The sequence below is a fragment of the Coregonus lavaretus genome, assembly GCF_964263955.1.
Source record: "Coregonus lavaretus genome assembly, chromosome: 6".
Classification (NCBI taxonomy): Eukaryota; Metazoa; Chordata; class Actinopteri; order Salmoniformes; family Salmonidae; genus Coregonus; species Coregonus lavaretus.
In genome coordinates, this window is record NC_139993.1 from 2,935,153 (window position 1) to 2,944,048 (window position 8,896).

The window sequence follows — 8,896 nt, forward strand, 5'->3', positions numbered from 1 at the left end:
AACAAATCAAAATATATTTTAGATTCTTCAAATTAGCCACCCTTTGCCTTGATGACAGCTTTGCACACTCTTGGCATTCTCTCAACCAGCTTCATGAGGAATGCTTTTCCAACAGTCTTGAAGGAGTTCCCACATATGCTGAGCACTTGTTGGCTGCTTTTCCTTCACTGCGGTCCAACTCATCCCAAACCATCTCAATTGGGTTGAGGTCGGGGGATCTGATGCAGCACTCCATCACTCTCCATGGTCAAATAGCCCTTACACAGCCTGGAGGTGTGTTTTGGGTCATTGTCCTGTTGAAAAACAAATGATAGTCCCACTAAGCGCAAACCAGATGGGATGGCGTATCGCTGCAGAATGGACAGATTTCCACCGGTCTAATGTCCATAGCTTGTGTTTCTTGGCCCAAGCAAGTCTCTTCTTCTTATTGGTGTCCTTTAGTAGTGGTTTCTTTTAAGAAATTTGACCATGAAGGCCTGATTCACAGTCTCCTCTGAACAGTTGATGTTGAGATGTCTGTTACTTGAACTCTGTGAAGCATTTATTTGGGCTGCAATCTGAGGTGCAGTTAACTCTAATGAACTTATCTGCAGCAGAGGTAACTCTGGGTCTTCCTTTCCTGTGGCGGTCCTCATGAGAGCCAGTTTCATCATAGCGCTTGATGGTTTTTGCGACTGCACTTGAAAAAAACTCACGATTGACTGACCTTCATGTCTTTAAGTAATGATGGACTGTCGTTTCTCTTTGCTTATTTGAACAGTTCTTGCCATAATATGAACTTGGTCTTTTACCAAATAGGGCTATCTTCTGTATACCACCCCTACCTTGTCACAACACAACTGATTGGCTCAAACTAATTAAGAAGGAAAGAAATTCCACCAATTAACTTATAACAAGGCACACCTGTTCATTGAAATGCATTCCAGGTGACTACCTCATGAAGCTGGTTGAGAGAATGCCAAGAGTGTGCAAAGCTGTCATCAAGGCAAAGGGTGGCTATTTGATTCCATATGTGTTATTTCATAGTTTTGATGTTTTCACTATTATTCTACAATGTAGAAAATTGTAAAAATAAAGAAAAACCCTTGAATGAGTAGGTGTGTCCAAACGTTTGACTGGTACTGTACATTCACACAAAGATCCAGGAAGTGATTAAATGTTTTGTTGCCATGGAGGCCGGTTGTTACCAGTAAGTCACATTTGATTTACCTGAAACATTTCACTGAGGCCCATTTTTGGCAATCTGAACAAGATGATAGGGCAAACATTGTGCATTCATCATATATTGTAGCAAGTGTACAATTTAAATGGATTATACAACAACTTTTATAAAAAACTGCAATAAATATGATATTAAGTCCAACAATGTGTTTAATACCTTTTTAATGATAAGAGCTAGCATTACTGAAACTGAAGTATTTATAACCAATGTGCCAAAATACCAAAACATTCAGGTTGATTCACATTTTACAGTTAAGGATGCTTCTAAATACTCTTTCCAGTGACATAACCTTCACAGCTGTAGCCATAATAATAATAATAATAATAAGCCATGTTCAACTAACGCCATGAAATGCCCCTCCAAAGTCTTGCATTACAAGATTATCTACAATTATTTATTTTAGTAATCAAATAAACATGCTTTAAAGTTGTTTTATCAAAGAACATGTACTGTACTAAATGGCAGGCATTCATGATGACCAGTTTATTGACCTTTGAATGTTTCACAGAAACTCTCCTTCTCCTACAGAGGAATTCATAGGAGAACCTTAAGGCCAGTTTTCTACATCCAACAAATAAGGCTTCTTGAGAATACATTCAGTCCGTCCCATGATATTCCACTCTCCCTCACTGGGTGATATAATAGTTAACCACTGAGTGAATGCTTTCATCTTCATGACCAAGACTTCCAATTATAGACCAGTATAGACTGTTGGACTGGCATCTAGTTCAATCATGGTTTTGAAGAGGGAATCCCCAGTTTACAGCTTTCCAATGCATCATACAGGGGGGTATAAGCAATTAGTGCCAACATGAAAACCTAACTAAGTAATGTTGTTATTCCATCTGGGGAGTGAAACCACTTGAGGCATATTAAGGCAGGCAAACCATTGAGGTGCAATCTAATGATAGTTAGCATCCCTTTAGTGCGTTATTAGATTACAGACTGCAGGTTGAGGTGTCGCTGTGGTTTTAGCATCCCCATGTCCAGAGATGGGCAGTATTTCTGTTACATGTATTTGAAATTCATATTTCAATTACTTTTGAGTAATTTGTATTTCACCGGCCTGAACTACAATCCAATGTAGTTTGTAACAAGATACTTTCGAGACCTGTAATTTGTATTTTCAAAATACAAAATACTTTTCTATACCATTTCTATTTTATAGCAGTTCAACATTTTGTGGCCCCCTTTCACCCTGCACTGGTATCAGAAGTCATGACACTATGGTGTGATAAGAGTGTCTGCTAAATGAACAACATGTAAATGTAAAAATGTACACTTGCAAAGCATGCTGGGTATTATTCTAATGAGCTCCTCCCACAAAACAAGGCCAATAATAATACCCAGTGTGCTTTGCGATTGTTCATTTAGGTCATCTAGCAGACATTTATCCACAGCTACTTTTTTTGTTACCGTTACTAAGAATATTGTTGTAGTGGAGGCGTGTACTTGCAAATGTATTTTGTATAAATAAATAAAAACATTCTAAATACAATACTTTGCAAAAGTTTTGTATTTTAGTTTGATACATTGGTCTGTAGAGTATCTTGTATTTGTAACAAGATTCATTTTCATGCATCTTTTGACCATGTCTTCCTCTTCCATGGGTGCAAAGTGAGTGAAACCGTTGACTCACTGAGCCACACGAAGTGTCCGGCAACACCTCTGCAGTAGAATGGTACAATTGCCAGTCGAGCTAAAGGCCAAATAGCCAAAAACATTGCAAGTAGCCAAAATCTCTTATTAATCAAGTCCTGCTCCATCTCATCCAATAAGGCCGATAGGCCTCTCCAGGGCTCTGGATGACTTTCCAGCCCCACACTCTCAATGCTTCTGATCACTATGGTAATCCAGTGTTGTCCTCACAACTTGCCTCCTGGGCACTGATTGGCTTCTCCTTCCTCACTCCCCCTCAGTGCTTCCTCAGCAGTATGTAGGTGAAGAGCACCACCACTCCAGCGGTCAGCGCGGCGATGACACACTGGTGAATGGTGATGACAGTCTCCAGCGTGTGGATGCGCTCCTCCATGGCGCTAGTGTGGATGTAGTCATAGACGGAGGCGCCGATGCTCCACACCGCCCACACGGCGTCCACCAGTGCCTTCATGGTGGGGGAGACCATTGGGGGGCCACAGTTCGCCGCTGGAGCTGGACCCCAGCCTCATCTGCCGCTCACGGGCCCCACTACACGGCCCTCACTGCGGGGGAAGGAGAGATAGGTACACACAGGGCACAATATGGTGACCTCTGACCCCTTAAATGGAGGTCATATGGCTAGTTAGAGAGGGGAAACTGAGTTTAGTAGCACAATCAATATGATATTCATTCATCATCCACAACATGTTATGATTGCTGTTTTCTTTTTAGAATAGGTATCATTCTCATCCTTATCAGAATGTCCAGCTGTTATGTTGCCTCCTAGACTAACACCAGCTGACTGTCTGACATCAGCGCGCAGAGATAGCCTGTTGGACCCTCATGACAATCTTAATCTTAGTAAATAAGGAACTTTGGCGATGGAATAAAACGATGCATGTGAAACTCATTTCATTAGTGATGAGTTCCCCACGAGAAAACCATTCGAAACTGGGACCAATTTCAATAGCCTTTGTGCGCAAATCGAGGCGCCATATTCATAAGTTTCTATGGCCTTGTAACCAATGGCATTGAGCAAATATTTAACAGGAAAGGACAAAGGAGGGAGATAAAATAATATTGATTGCGATAATTTACTTGGCCAAAACAAGAGCTTTTTAAAAAACAGCTTAATCAACATCATCCTTCGGTCGAAACTCGAGCCAAAGTTCACCAGCGCGACATCATTCGACTATTAAGCACAAACGAATAATACTCACCGAGGGATTGGCAATGTTATGCAAATCGTTGTTGGAATAAGGATGAACATCCGTAGCTGTGGTTTATAAAAATCATAATACAGTTTAGAATAAGCCGGTGGCGCTGTCTTGGTGTTGCGACTGTGGCATTGCTCCTGCACAAAGTGCGTCATTACGCACAGAAAGTAGAGCGTGCTCTATAGGCCTTTTCATTCTTGCTGCTACAATAATGCCCAATTTATTGCCACGAGGAGTCGCACCACACCACCAAAAGAAAAAGGAGCGCAAGGGAAATTATGGGCCAATATAATAATCATATAAAATCATAATATTGGCTACTGCCATGCTTACATTAAATCTAAAATGTTTCTTAATAACGGCCACCAGGACTATTAGTCTATAATATGCCAATTTGACGACATTATTATGTGGGCAAAATAAATGTATAATTCGTATAAGAGAGAAACCACAGGAATGTGTCCACTTTTCTTTCATTGTGTTGTCAATAGTTTGCCGATTTCTATGAATGTCTATTCCATCAATAAGTAGCCTATAACAATATCAGTACAATTGCTGCACCCAACCTTGGCAATGGAAACCTATAACTTGGAGACGAGTCGAAGTGACGCGCTCAAAATAACCAGGTTACCACTTAGCAGAAGTCCATTTTGGGGAGGTCCCAGCACGAGGACGCAACACCATATATCAAATCCTTCCAGCTCTTGGCGATGTCGTGGTCATATAGCCTACAACAGGGCAATAACATCAGCAAGTCCGTTTCCAGAGAATGGATATTTTGAGGACAGTCGGCGGTGCGTGAGCACCGGGGTCGCTCAGACTGGAAAACATCGCATTTATCCATAAAAAAAAAAAGCTTAGGGGAATCACTGGCACCGTGGCTACACTGTTGCGTAGTTCTTGTTTTGGAGAAAACAACATTTCAAGTTATTTTGAAAGGAAATGGTGCAATTCGTCCCAAAGGATATTATTTCTAAATTTGGGGATTGTGCAATACCAGCGCAACTGATCAAAAAGAGGGGCGGTGGTGGCGAACTTCAACTTCGCACGCATTTCCAATCTCTCCCATACACTCCTCATCAAGCGAGGGTTTTGCGCGAAGTCATCTTGCTGTCCAACGGATGCGGACGAGACATCACGGATCCTACCGCGTTGCGCGTTTATGCTGAACATGTTTGTGACATTGGAGAATATCAGGTAAAGACAACGTTAGCTCAGTCAAACAGTGAATATGAATATCCTATTATGGTTCTGTAGATTTCTTTGAATTCATTGTTGCGCCTTGTCTGGATAGGAAGTAATCGACAATATTGGGACAATTAATTTGTGCCAACTGCGTTTTTGAATAGGATATACTGAATGAATGCTAAAATACCAGGATTTAGCCTATTTTGTTCATCATTATGCATCATAATACACTTTTACAAATCAAGGACAAGCCACAATTAATTCCTCACACAATTATAGAGTGCTCTGAAATCAGTGTGTGCCAGAGGCTGGGTCTTTGCGGGCAAGGTGAGTCCTCATTCATTCAACTGGCCTACAAAGTCCCAGTTTCTGGCTCATGTGACCAACACGTTCAGAATATATTGCAAGTGGACTGACAAAATATAGGTTCTGTACTTGTGAACAATTTGCACTAATGCAATTTGGGGAGACGACGGGGCGGCAGGTAGCTTAGTGGTTAAGAGCGTTGTGCCAGTAACCGAAAGGTCGCTGGTTCTAATCCCCGAGCCGACTAGGTGAAAAATCTGTCGATGTGCCCTTGAGCAAGGCACTTAACCCTAATTTCTCCTGTAAGTCGCTCTGGATAAGAGCGTCTGCTAAATGAATAAAATGTAAAATGTAAATGTAAAATGACATGCACTGCACACTGCCCTGAACATGGGCAACCAAACCAAGTGTAACTTTTGCGCAAAACGCACAGGCCTAGTTTAAGGGCCTCACAGGGATTGATTTTAAAATATCAATTAAAACACACAATTAATATATAGCCTATATTGTTCCTTATTCTAGAAGTGAGGGGGTCCAATTGAGCTTTTTTATTCATTGTTGTAATAAGATTGTCCTACAAATGATGACAAGCCAGCAGCAAAACTATTTAATACCCTATTACAACACTGATCTATAACTGCTTTTAGATTATATCCTATCAAGTCCATATGTTTTATAAATGTGAAATGTGGGCTTAAATCTCTATGACAGGCCTAAATGTGCTCATCTAAACATTTATCAGACCTACATCTTGGAAATAGTCTTTGAATGGCCCATAAAAAACGTCTTCATGCAAAGATGCAATAACTTTTATGATATCTCTTAACAGTCTACTTGACCATACTTTCATGTCTAAGATAAAAGTTGAAAGCAACTGAGGGGGAGAAAAGTCCATCTTCTAATCTGCTTAAAGTGTGTTGAAGTCATAAAGGTAGCATTGAAGTCAGTTACCAAATTAGTCTCAGACATATTTTCGCTAGCAGAATGCCATAGCCTACATACCCCAGTAATGAATTTAGCATCTATACCCTAAATGCATTATGTAATTTATATTAGGCATGCTGATGGTGACATCTACATGCTGAAATGACACATAGGTAAGACCTATGCTAAATCATGTGTTTTATTTAAAGCTGAATGCAATAATATATAATTATTATATATCTGTTGATCATTGCCATAGTACTGTATTACAACCTCTACTATTTAGGCCTATTATCCCACCATCTGACTAAAATGCATGTCATCAATGCATTTCTTTAGTGTTCAGTTTAAGTAGGCCGTTTTCCTCTCACTCCTTTAACACAGACTTTGTTTATACAAGCCTGCTATTTTAAGCTACAGTTGTGATAAGCTGCAATTGTCAGATGTGTCAGCTCTGTTTAACTATTTTTCACATCAGTGACCTTATTTTAACACTTAATTCGTTTATCATCATTATAAGCATAAAAGACAATAGACCTATAAGATTAGCATTTGTCAAATGTATCATCTTCTAACTGGAGAAATGATAATCCTCATAAAAATTCACATCAAGAGTGAACTGAGTTTCAAGTTTAGATCGATTCAAAACTGAAACACATAGCTTCTCACTTAGTTTGAGGGCATAATCTATCATTAACTTTCCTATTGCTCTGTTTCAGGTCATTTTAAGATATATGTAGGACTATGCTAATTTACATCCTACTACCATAAAGATGAAATGACTCACTACAAAAACTAAACCAAAAACACTGCATGACACAACAACTCCTCAATACCAACCAGGAAAACAGCCAGTATGAGTATGAGAGAGTAGAGGGCCTAAGTAGGAAGGCTTGGTGACACGGGCCTGGGCCTGGATTGAATAAGCACCATGGCTATGCTAGATATCTGGGATATCCACCAAGAGTACTGATTAAAGTTGGGATATAAACAGTGCTCACTCCTACCGCCTGCCAAGCCTTTCTCAATGGCATTTTACATTGTTCCAGGTGCAGTCAGGCTCATCTTGCCACTTGCAATAGTCCTTGTAATCACTTTAACCAGACCATATCAGTCTCTAACAGACTGCAGCTGTAAGTAGGCCTGGGCCTACAGTACATTTGTGAGTATATGCCAGGGAATGCTTGTTCAAGGTATGTCAGGTCATTAGATTCGTTCGTCGAGTTTCCAACTTAAATACAGCAATTCAAAAGACATAACATATGTAACATATTGTCATTACGTAGTAATTGTGAATACAGCAAACTCCTCTAATTCAACTGGCCTAGGTTGTGTTTACATTGTCTGCTACAGTAAAGCTGAATAGCTAATGAACTAGACTAGGGACCCTCCTGAGAAAGACTGAAGCTCTGAAGTTCTGAACTCATTCAACTCCTTTTAAAACACCTACGCTAATCCTAATAAAACTCAGCCATTATAAATATACAATTCATAAATTGCTTTGTGCGAAATATGCAACCCTCTAGCCCCATCCATCTAAACCCAAAAGTCTAATGTGTTGGCCGACCGACCGGCTGGTTGGTTCTTCTTTCACCTCTGTTGTTCCGAATGATCCAGCCACGTTTCTGCTAGTACTCAACTAATCGAAGCTGTGAACCCACTCCTCAGCCAGTCCACAAGCCAGTAAACGCTACGGTTCAATCTCAAAAAGGTTGGAAGAGACATAAGAGAGACAGGGAGAAAGAGAAAAAGGCAGCAAGAAAAGTGAGGGACTTTTAGGGGCAGCTGTGTTTTATTAACCCAGTCATAATGCCCCTAAAAATCCTTATTGCTCTTGCAATGGTCAACAAAATCTCCTATTAGAACAAGTCTCTATGTTATGGGCGAATCACTCATTACAAGCTCTATGAAATCCATTCAGTCTTGGAGCAAGTTGGAGGGCATTGAAAATGGAATAGAAAATGCTTATTTGTTATTCCCAACTGACGCATTTCGACATTACGACCGTTGTCAGGGTGCTTTCCTAACTTGTCAATTAATTAGTCAAACAAATCTAGTTAGACGCAACTCTGCCCTCAGATGTTCTTATCCAGAAGTTCACGGCTCGTTCAAGGTGCTACGTTCAGCATCACAATACTTTAGATGAGTGGGATGATTCGAGATCAGAGCACACTTTGGCCAGACAGAACTATAGACATCTTCATCCTCACTAATGACAGCTATGTACCCTGCAGGCTGGCCTTAGGATGTCATTATCACCCCAGTCTCCATTGTTTAACATGCAGACAAGTGAGCTATATGTCCTTCAGTGTCTTGACTTTGCGCCAAGGGCCAGACAGAGAGACGGACAGAGGATTCTGATCTGATCCGGGTGGGGTTGGAGAACTGTCTGAGAGGGGGA